Here is an 11,107-nt window from a genome sequence, read left to right as displayed (position 1 = left end):
CCGTGTGGATGAGGAGATTGGAAGATGCTGGGAGGATGTAAGTGAACAGCTGTTATAGCTGGTCTTGTTGGATCTGGCTCTCTGCTTAAACCTCAAAACCTTAGAGACTCTTGGACCTCTGCTTGTCTTCTCACCATAGGACCCATGGCAGACACTCAAGTTATGTCCTCAAAAGCTACTGAACTCTAGTCCAAAGCCTGGGTGGCTGCTTCATCCTTCAGAGCTGCCTTCATATCTTAGGCTTGATACTTACTGGATGCAGAATCGTAGGCAACAGAACCCATCCCAGCTTTAGTTTGTCCCATACTGAAAAGGATATCATCAGATGAAGTCTTGCCATGTGGTGTCATTGACACAACAGCTGGCCTTATTGAGCACCCACCCCATATATGTGATTTCATCTTTAGCGCAGCTCCACAAAGGAATGACTATTCTGGCCCTGTTATATGGACGATAAAACAGCACAGTAGAGAAGTGTTGTATTGCAATTTACTCTGAGCTGAAATATTCCATCCTGGAGGAAGCCAAGAAACTCAGGAAGAACTCAAACTTCACACGCCCAGGAAGCTGAAGCTTCATTGATTCACAGGGTCTGGCCTCATGGTTAGAGACACATGAACAGGTTTTAAGGGAGGAGATGGACTCGCCGAGTAGCTTGCAAGTTATGCAGAGAGTTCCAGGGTGTCAGCTTTCGAGAACTGTTGCCCTTGGTGTTGTGAGCTTTTGTTGCTATGGCTGCCTTCGAGTCATCCGCACTCCACTCCTGTAAAAAGCCACAGTATGCCTAGTCAGGTCACCGAGTCCTTGTCACTGTTGGGAGCCACAATAGGCTTAGTTGGGTCACCAAATCCAACTTCCCTGTGACCAATGCTTTGCTATTAGCATTTCCTCTCACCCTGAAGGAGACATTTGTTCAAGTGTCCCCAGAAATAGTGAACATAGATTATGCAATACATCCGAAGCTTCACCTCCAAGGGCCCAGGGGAGACGAAATAACTTATCCAGATTCACATTCCTGTGAGCCACACAGGTGACACTTTGGCTCCAGAAACAGTCACCTGGCTGCTTCTCACCACAGGTCTTTCTTGTGTTCTCAAGCCCCATGTACAATACCAGATTATGATGTCACTTCCATTTCCACTCTGTTCTCTCAAGGCAAGAATGGTGTCTTAGCCACATCTGTGCTGCCTGTGCCCACCAGCAGATGGACAGAGGACGTTGCCCAAGGGAAAACAATAGCAAGACAGCTGGACGGGGATTCCTTTGTCTGTATGCAGTCTTTCTGAGGAGCACTTACTCTATGCTTGGTAGAAGACATCTTTCCCCAAATGCTACAAGCCCTATGAGTGCACAGAGGGGAGACAGACATGGGAGTTTACATTTCAGCATCTTCTAGCCCCGAGCTTCCCTCTCAGCAATGAACATGTCTCATGAAAATGGGAATTAAAGCCATAAGTTGTATTTGGCACCAGCCAAGTGCCCACACAGGAGCTAAACATAGGAAAAGGGAGGAGAAGACCACGAGAGGGAACAGGAAACTTTCCTAATTCATTCTCTTGCCAGCATGCAAGAGAGTGAGTGTGTCATGGGCAGGACAATTAAATTGAAATATGGCTCAGCTAGGCAGAGGACTTGCTCTAGCAAGAAGGCTGGAGAAAACAATGGCCACCTAGGAGGGCGGTGGTGGAAGACGGCCCTCAAGGCAAGGTCTAATTATCTTAGTGGTGTCCATTTTAGAACAAGAACTGGCCTGAAAAATAAGTTCCAGGTCTCCAGGGTCTAGCAAGATGAGTATTTAATAATAAGAGGAACAGACAGGAGCACCTTCTAATAGCTTTGTCATCCATGTGTGCCCTGAGACCAAACATCATTTCACAAAGTGAAGGAGTGTGTCTGATTGTACCTCTCATTGTGGGAAGACAGTGCCCATGAGGACTGAGTTCATGGAAGGGGACGTGGACGGTGACACTGACTGTCTCCTCTACATCTCCTGAGATCTCTCCAGTAGTTCTATAAGGAGGATGCTTAGTCTCAGGCAGAAAGAACCTGTCTGAGTGGTGAGTAATTTTTGGTCCTTGGATTCTATAGAACCAGTGGTGAGGTGGCATCAGGTTTAGGAGCTAAGGCTGTGTCTTACACGAAAAGGCTAGCCATCCTGAGGGCCATTTTGAGGACGCTCAGCCAGTGCGCACTCTCCATGTTTTGAAATCATATTCCATTGCTACGAACTCCAAACTCCCAAGGCAACATCACCCTTCTCACCTCTCTAAACTCCTGCAGGAGTTGGCCATGGGAGGGCATGGAGGACGAGAGACAATCTTACATAGTGCCTTGATGGCCCTGAGTCCATTTGAGTGTTAGTTATTGTTCCTGTAGCTGTGATAAGATACCACGGCCAAAGCAACTTAAGGGAGAAAGGGCTCATTCTGACTCACAACTTGGGATTGTAGTCCACTGGGGCAGGAAGTCTAGGCAGCCAGAGTTTGTGACTTTGCATCCACAGCCAGGAAACAGGAGGTGAGAGCTGGTGTTTTTCATTTGGATTTCCTCTTTGTACTCAGCCCAGGACCCCGCCCATGACATGGAGCCACCCATGGTTAAGATGAATCTTCACATCTACCAACTGAATCTAGATAATCCCCTAACAGTGGAGGCTCACCTTGTAGGTGATTCTAGATTCTGCCAAGTTGACAATCGATTCACCATCACAATGGTGAACTTTCAATGTCTCCATTTGGCTTTCTTCCCATGATCCTTTTGCTCCAATTTTGAAACTTGTTTTCAGGTAGTCCAGGTTGGCCTTCAGTTAGCTAGGAAGCGTAGGATGGCCTAGGGCTTTCCATCTTCCAAGTAATTGGAATCATGCAACACCACGTCTGGTTTTTGTGGTGTTGTAGGTCAAACCAAGCTTTGCACAAATTAGACAAACACTACCAACCAAGCTGTAGCCCTCGCCCCATCCCTTGATGTTCTAGAACAGGAGGGTATCCTAGAATTGTTACAACTTCGCTCAAATTTCATTCAATACAAACATTTTTTCAATGGTAATTTTCAGTTTTTTAAAAAAATTTGTTAAAAAGCAAGGTGTCATTCCTTTCTTGTTAGTACATATTAGTTGTATGAGATCAGAGGTTTCGTTGTGACATTTCCCAACCTGAGTGCAACACCTCATGACCAACTCTCCTTACCTGTTACCTTTGCGTGCCCACACCCCTTGTCTGTTCCCTAATAGTCCCTTGACTCTTGTTTTTCTTTTTTTGATTTGGCTTATGAGAGGAAATATGCAGTCTTTCTGAGTCCAAATGATAGCATAATGATCTTCAGTTTTATCTGTTTTTTTTTGCAACTGGCATACATTAGTTCTTTGTGATTCAAGAATAAATAATCCAATTGTGGGTGTGCACATGTGTGTGCATGTATGTATATGTGCGCTTGTTCATGCTTGTGCGTGCATACATGTATGTGTGTATGCATGTATGATATTTTCTTTGCCCATCCTGTAGATGAACCTCTAGTCTAACTCCATTTCTAGGCCATTGAGCAATCATAGTTCAGCAATAAGCATGTATGCATATATGCATGCTGGCTTTGAATCCTTTGTGTATGGGTCAGGAGTTACAGAGTGAATGGCGGGTCTATTTTCGTCTTCTGAGGACCCTTCACACTGACTTCCATAGTGTCTGTGCTAGTTTACATCCCACTGGTGGTTGAATGTAACCCTCTCTCCTCAGTCCATATCAGTGTTTATTATTTTTTCCAGACAAGGATCTTTTCAGGGTTCCAACTGAAGTGGATGTTCTATTTCCTCTTGACTACTTCTAAGGCAGGAATCCTTAACTAGAAAATGGTTGCGGTCCCCAACCTAGGGTATATGTGAAGATACCTGGGGATATTTTATGTTGTCATGACTCAAGGAAGATTGTTACCAGCATCATGAGGAAGTATGTGTGGGTAGTCCTGCATAACAAAGACTCACCCAGCCCTGAGTTTCAATAATGCTGTAGTTTAGGGATGGAGAACTCATGTGCCTCAATATAGCACCACAGACAATCTGGTTTCAGTTTGTCCTAGGTAGGGTATATAAAAAAGGCAGGCACAGAAGAGGTGGGAAGATGACTTTGGAACAAACTTATGTGGAGAAAGTGAAGGCTGTTCCATTATGTATATTGGCAATGAGACTTGCTAGGGAGGGCCATTAGGATATCAGAACATGGTTGTCTAAAGTTATTTCCCATGGCAATATCTGAACGTCATTGAATCTTTGGGACCAGAAGCCAGTACCAACCAGCACCAGTGCAGGGGATGTTAGGACGACATAAGCAGCTATGGAGAGGTGCAGGATCCTTGAGACTGAGTGCTGAGAGACATACAACCACAGATACATCACCTCAAAGCAGAGCAAGAGGTGGGCAATGCAAATGAATGTATGGTCGTCCGATTTGGTAGGTGTTGTTTGTCTGATATTCCTTCTCTCTCAGATGCCGTCTTTACTATTGGCTTTAGGTGATTATAAAATCTTACCATTATCAGGATGAGATCTCTCTTTAACTGTTGTCTCTCCAGCAAGACAGAAAAAAGAGACAAGGCTGACTTAGCACGATAGTGACAACCATAAGCTCAGAGGAAAACCAGGATGCGTGAGAAAGCAATGGGCCCTGAAAAAGACAGTGTTACAAATTAGTGTTGGTTGTAGATCGATGGCTTCTGAGCTCCATTGTGTGTGTAATTCATTAGAGTGTTTTGAATATTATACGTGTGTGTGCCAGTGTGTAACTGAAAGATAAAAATAAAAGTTAAAAAGCAATGATAAATATTTTTATGCACCCCAATAAGTTGTTCTGCCCCACTTTGGCTGCCATTCTCCATTTTGAATCAGAGGTGAGAGGCCACACTGGTGATATATGTTGCACTTACCAAGATCCTGTTTAAAGACGTCCTGGGCAGAGGGGGAAACAAGACAAGCTGTATGAGGGTCAGAGGGAGAGAGGTGGGAGGAGAGTAGGCCTCCAAGTGGTTCCCCCCACACCCTGTTACAATGCAAGAAAGGTTTTTCCCCTCCCACTGCCCCTGTGGTGTGGTCAGCATTGATGCCCTATTGCTTTCTGTGTCTATCAACTGTGACCACCTTTGCATAGACTCTGTGATGTGGCCTTGAGCTTGCGCGCAGCTTTCCCTGACCATTTTTGGTTTGTTCTTGTCAAAGGCTTCTAGAGCTGGCTGCCATACCTGCCACCAAACAAGACACTCCAGAAGCGGTAGTGTGGACTCTTGTTCTTCATGAGAACTTGTGATTCCATATGAATATGGGTATCTTTTTAGTATTTCCAGGAGTTATAAAGGAAGAATTCCAGAAAATGACTTTTTGAAGATCTTGTGGTCCAATCCAGGCCTCTTGAATGAGGAGTAGAGAGGGTGTTCTGGGTAGTTTTATGTCAACTTGACACAAGCTAAAGTCATCTGAAAGGAGAAGACTCAATTGAGAAACATGCCTCCATATGGCCGGCTGTATCTAAACTTATAGAGCATTTTCTTAATTAGTATTGATGGGGTGGGTGCAGCCCACTGTGTGTGGGGCCATCACTGGGGAAGTGGTCCTGGGTTCTATAAGAAAAAAGGCTGAGCAAAGCATGGGTGGGAGCCAGTGAGCAGCTCTCCATGGCCTCTGCCTCAGCTCCTGTCTCTAGGTTCCTGCCCCGTTTGGGTTCCTGTCCTGACTTCCTTCAATCAAGAACAGCAATGCCAAGTGTACGCTGAGTTAACCCTCTCCTCTCTGATTTGCTTTGGCCATAGTGCTCCATCGCAGCAACAGTAATCCTAATTAGGACAGAGGACAAGAGATTTGATCAAGGTCCTGTTTTTCATGCTATTGAGAAGAGACATGTCTGGCTTTTCGTTTGCTTACTGACCAGGTTGGAAACTTTTAGGTCAAACAACGTACAAGAGCTGAACTCGGTTCAGAGCCAGTAGGAAGGCAAGCTTTTATTTTCTTTTAAACATGAATGTATGGGAGACCCTGTTGTGGTCTTCATTAAGAACTTCCACACTCAGGTTGAGTCCCTAACTCCAGGACCTTAGGACGTGGTGTTTTAAGGTAGGAGTTTTGCAGAAATGTGTAAGTTCCAATTAAGACCATCAGGGTGGGCTTTAATCCAATGTGGCTCATGTCTTCAAGAAAAGAGGAGCTTTTGACCCCTCTTTTTATGCAATTCATGCATCACAAGTGTGTACACATGGAGGAGATTGTCAAGGAAGTGGCAACGTGGCCAGCCATCTGTAAGCCACTGAGATAGCCACCCAGTCTCTGGTGTGTTGTTATGATGATCCAAAAAACAAAAAAACAAAAACAAAAAACAAAACAAAAAAAAAACAAAAACCAACCCCACCCCCCCCAAAAAAAAAAAAACCAAACCAAACAAAAATTCCCAGGGCAGGTCCCTTCACTTATGATAGCTGTAATGGCAATAGCTAGTATCTATTTCCAGATGAATTTCTCAGTTAACCCCTATAAAACTATATGATGTGGATACAATTCTTCGCTTCATTTTTCCCATGAATGAGCCCAGGCTAATCGAATTAGGGTAGAGCTGAGTTCGCTAGTGTTCCAAAGCCAAACTCTTTTTTTTCTCTCCATCTTTATTAACTTAGGTATTTCTTATTTACGTTTCAATTGTTATTCCCTTTCCCGGTTTCCCAGCCAACATCCCCATAATCCTTCCCCCTCCCCTTCTATATGGGTGTTCCCCTTCCCATCCTCCCCCCATTACCACCCTCCTCCCAACAATCACGTTCACTGGGGGTTCAGTCTTGGCAAGACCAAGGGCTTCCCCTTCCACTGGTGATCTTACTAGGATATTCATTGCTACCTATGAGGTTGGAGTCCAGGGTCAGTCCATGTATAGTCTTTAGGTAGTGGCTTAGTCCCTGGAGGCTCTGGTTGGTTGCACGTTGTTGTTCATATGGGGTCTCAAGCCCCTTCAAGCTCTTCCAGTCCTTTCTTTGATTCCTTCAACAGGGGTCCTGTTCTCAGTTCAGTGGTTTGCTGCTGGCATTCGCCTCTGTATTTGCTGTATTCTAGCTGTGTCTCTCAGGAGAGATCTACATCCGGCTCCTGTCGGCCTGCACTTCTTTGCTTCATCCATCTTATCTAGTTTGGTGGCTGTATATGTATGGGCCACATGTGGGGCAGGCTCTGAATGGGTGTTCCTTCTGTCTCTGTTCTAAACTTTGCCTCCCTATTCCCTCCCAAGGGTATTCTTGTTCCCCTTTTAAAGAAGGAGAGAAGCATTCACATTTTGGTCATCCTTCTTGAGTTCCATGTGTTCTGTGCATCCTGGGTAATTTGAGCGTTTGGGCTAATAGCCACTTATCAATGAGTGCATACCATGTGTGTTTTTCTGTGATTGGGTTACCTCACTCAGGATGATATTTTCCAGTTCCATCCATTTGCCTATGAATTTCATGAAGTCATTGTTTTTGATAGCTGAGTAATATTCAATTGTGTGGATGTACCACATTTTCTGTATCCATTCCTCTGTTGAAGGGCATCTGGGTTCATTCCAGCTTCTGGTTATTATAAATAAGGCTGCTATGAACATAGTGGAGCACGTGTCTTTTTTATATGTTGGGGCATCTTTTGGGTATATGCCCAAGAGAGGTATAGCTGGGTCCTCAGGTAGTTCAATGTCCAATTTTCTGAGAGCACTCCAGAAAGGACACTGTTCTTAGGGCAAAAGAGCAACCAATAGATTGGGAAAAGATCTTTACCAATCCTACAACTGATAGAGGACTTATATCTAAAATATACAAAGAACTCACGAAGTTAGACTACAGGGAGACAAATAACCCTATTAAAAATGGGGTTCAGAGCTAAACAAAGAATTCACAGCTGAGGAATGCTGAATGGCTGAGAAACACCTAAAGAAATGTTCAACATCTTTAGTCATAAGGGAAATGCAAATCAAAACAACCCTGAGATTCCACCTCCCACCAGTCAGAATGGCTAAGATCAAAAACTCAGGTGACAGCAGATGCTGTCGAGGATGTGGAGAAAGAGGAACACTCCTCCATTGTTGGTGGGATTGAAGACTGGTACAAACTCTTAATTATACCGGGATCCTAGAGTTCTGGTTGGCTCTGGGTTCCCTGCAGAGCTCAGAATAGACATTTGGTGCCATAAGTCTCTTCCTTTCTTGCAGGAAGTAGAAGAAAGAAGAAAAGAAAATCAGACAGTCTGGAGCTAGTGACACAGCCAAACTGCTTCTTATTGCATCTTGACTTACAGGTCCTGGTTTACCTTTTCTCTCCCACTTGCCCACCCCGAGGCAGCCTGTGTGGTCTTCTTCCTGGAGCAGCAGAGGCTTTCTTAGGCAGTGGTTTCCCCAGAGTTTAGAAGGTTACGATCAGAGGTAGTGTAGATCAGAACCAGCATAAAGGTATAACCGCATATAAAGTTGAGAAGTTCACTAGAGGAAAGGACAGTGCACCTTAGGGATGCTCCTCAGGGGGGAGCCAGATGCGGGGAGACATGCTGTGTCATTTTCTGCACAGCCCTGTCCTTCTTCTTGCTATCCTGTCAGCCTGCCTGTCTTCCCCCTGTGTAAACCGTCTTATGCACTTTGCCTGTGTTCCGAACCTTCCGGTTTAACCATATAATTTAGCCATAACATTGCCATATGCTATTTTCTGTCTTCCAGGAAGTGGAGGGGATCCAGATTGGATGCTGTTCCACAGTGACTTCCTGTTGTACAGGAGGTAGAGGAGGGTGGTAGAGAGAAGCCAGATTCAGCACTGAAGTGTGGGCCCTCCGCCTCATCTCTGCCAACTGCCTCCTCTTGAACCTTAAGTCATTTCCAGAAACATTTTTAGCTTCTACTCTATACCAGGCAGGAGGCTGTGGGCTGGCCCGGCAGTGAACCCAGAGATGTGGCTGCTCTTGTGCTTGTGGGCCTTTTGGTCTGGGGACATTTTTAGCATCCAGATCCTTCAAATCCCAAGCCATTTTCTTTCATCAAATGAGAGAAGGGGATTAGACAGCAGACTGGTTTATTGGGTGTTTTCCTTTATTTCTGACTTCTGACAGCCCTCCTTCACATCTGACGGGGAGGACGAGTCTTCACAATAGTGACAGATTTATTCATTTTGACTGTTCGTGAAGCTCCCTAATTAATTCTTTATAGATTTCCATCAGCAACTAAATTCGTGTTTTGAGTTAAAATTGGGCATTCAGAGGAATTGCCTTGGGATACTCTGCTCCCGTGGAGCCCCAGACTCCACACTGGCAGCTGCTGACCTCTAGTTCACTAAGAAAGTGAGCAGTGCTATTTGCCTCATGGTGACGCACCAGCAGGTGGTTACCATGGAGTGAGACAGCAGCACAAGCACTGTTCTGTCGTCATGGAGCCCCTGGGCCATCTCCCAAGCAACCTGGCAGGAGATTCCCCATACAGTCCTATGCTCTCTGCTCCACTGAGGTTAGCTTTAAATTTATTTTTGTGGGTTGCTTGACATCAAAAGCTTTGTGTGGCTAAACAAATTTAGGGAAGGAGTTACAGTGTGGCTCTATCAAAAAAGACAAGAAAAAAAGTCTGAAGGGCAGAGGTGAGAAGAAGGGGAAGGGTGGGGGATGACACAGCATATAAGACCTGAGTCTGAGGAACATTCAGAGAGATGTGTGGAAAGAGACAGAGAATAGGCACACACAGGGAAGAAAACAGAGGCTAAGAGACACAGAGAGAAGATTGCTGCAAAGAAAACAGTGTCTCACAGAAGACAAAAATATCTGGGGAGACAGCAGCAGGGGCTGTGTGACTCTGAGTGTCAGCCATTTTCCCCTTTACTTCCTGTTCTCATTCTCAGTGTGGGAATATTAAAAGAGGTTGCGTTACTTGGAGTGGGAGTCACAGTTCTTGGAGACACAAATCTGTGTCTTCCCTCCGTGTGCCTCTGAAATCTGTGTTTTTCCACTGTACATGCTTTCCTCCTTGGTGTGGGAAGAGCTACTTGGCATTTTTGTATGAGAGAGGTGAAAGAAGGGGAGGCGGGAAAGGTTAAGGCCACCGGAGATCCTTTGCCCTCCATGGAAGCCATTGGAGTCGTATGTGTTTTGGGTGCTTTTCTGTAGCTTATAACTGGACAAGCCAATGGAGAATGATGTGTGCCTGGGAGCCTAGAAAGTCATCTATTTTACCTATGGCCACTCATTTAGGCCTTAGAGTTGGTCCATGTCATTGGGGGCACCATCTTGTTAGTGGACAAGAGGAGTGGGGTGTAGAGAGAGAATTACCTTGAGTTTACTTGGCTCATAGGAGATAAGATGGTGGAGTTGAGCGGCTTGCATCAAGAGGCCTTCTCCTTAGGCTCCCACTGAAGTTTACAAATGGTGTTCACTTGGTGTGTACAGACCCTGTTGCAGAAGCTGCATCTTCAAATGGTCTCCAAGTACAGGGGTGGCAGAGACGCTGGGCTGCATGGCTGTCATCATGGGTGTAGGTCACATACAGTTTCAGTAAAGGAACCAGTTAAAGAAGATGAGACAAATGACAAAGCTACTCTTCACCAGCTTAGAGCAAGCAACCCCAGCTCAGCCTCGGCTGTGCCCAGCAGTTCCTACATCAGTGTGGCTCTACCAAGCCTGTGATGCTGGTGACAGAACCATAGTATGGGTCTCTTTACTCAATTTCACATCGATTGGAACCAGAATCAATTAGAAGACTCTTTCATAGATTAGATAATTAGGGGTTTGGAAACATCAAGTGTATTGGTGGCATCATTAGCGAGTGGGGTCTAAGACCGCATAATTAAGCTTTATTTATGGATGGCAGCACCTGAGGGAAGAAAGGTGAAATGGAAGTTAAGAGATCGGACTCCGGAGCCAGCCACTCCTCACCTTGAACTTTAAAAATTCTGCCACTCGTTAGCTGCACAATCATGGGCGAATGACAAATCTTCCCCCATGTGTCATTTTATCTCAGATCTTTTCTTAGACAGCCACGCAAATCACAGAAGCTATAACATATTGAACACAGTCTTCACTGCTGAGCACACAGGCAGGAATGAAAGTCTCAGAAAGACTGTTCTGAAGGAGAGGAGCTCTGCTTGGGGGTGGGGC

The 11,107-nt window shown here is 45.2% G+C and overlaps 1 long non-coding RNA gene across 1 annotated transcript; it reads right to left on the bottom strand.

Annotated features, from left to right (window-relative positions):
• Positions 1-471: 471 nt before the first annotated feature.
• LOC134480649 (uncharacterized) lies at positions 472-1,073 on the bottom strand. The gene is made up of 2 exons (XR_010055294.1): positions 896-1,073; positions 472-763 (listed from the first exon to the last, which is right to left on the bottom strand). It is a non-coding gene; the product is annotated as an uncharacterized LOC134480649 (long non-coding RNA).
• Between the last annotated feature and the right edge of the window lie 10,034 nt (positions 1,074-11,107).

The sequence above is a fragment of the Rattus norvegicus genome, chromosome 10 (genome assembly GCF_036323735.1).
Source record: "Rattus norvegicus strain BN/NHsdMcwi chromosome 10, GRCr8, whole genome shotgun sequence".
Lineage (NCBI taxonomy): Eukaryota > Metazoa > Chordata > Mammalia > Rodentia > Muridae > Rattus > Rattus norvegicus.
Note: the sequence above shows the minus strand (reverse complement) of the source record. Positions and strands in the feature narration are given on the sequence as shown.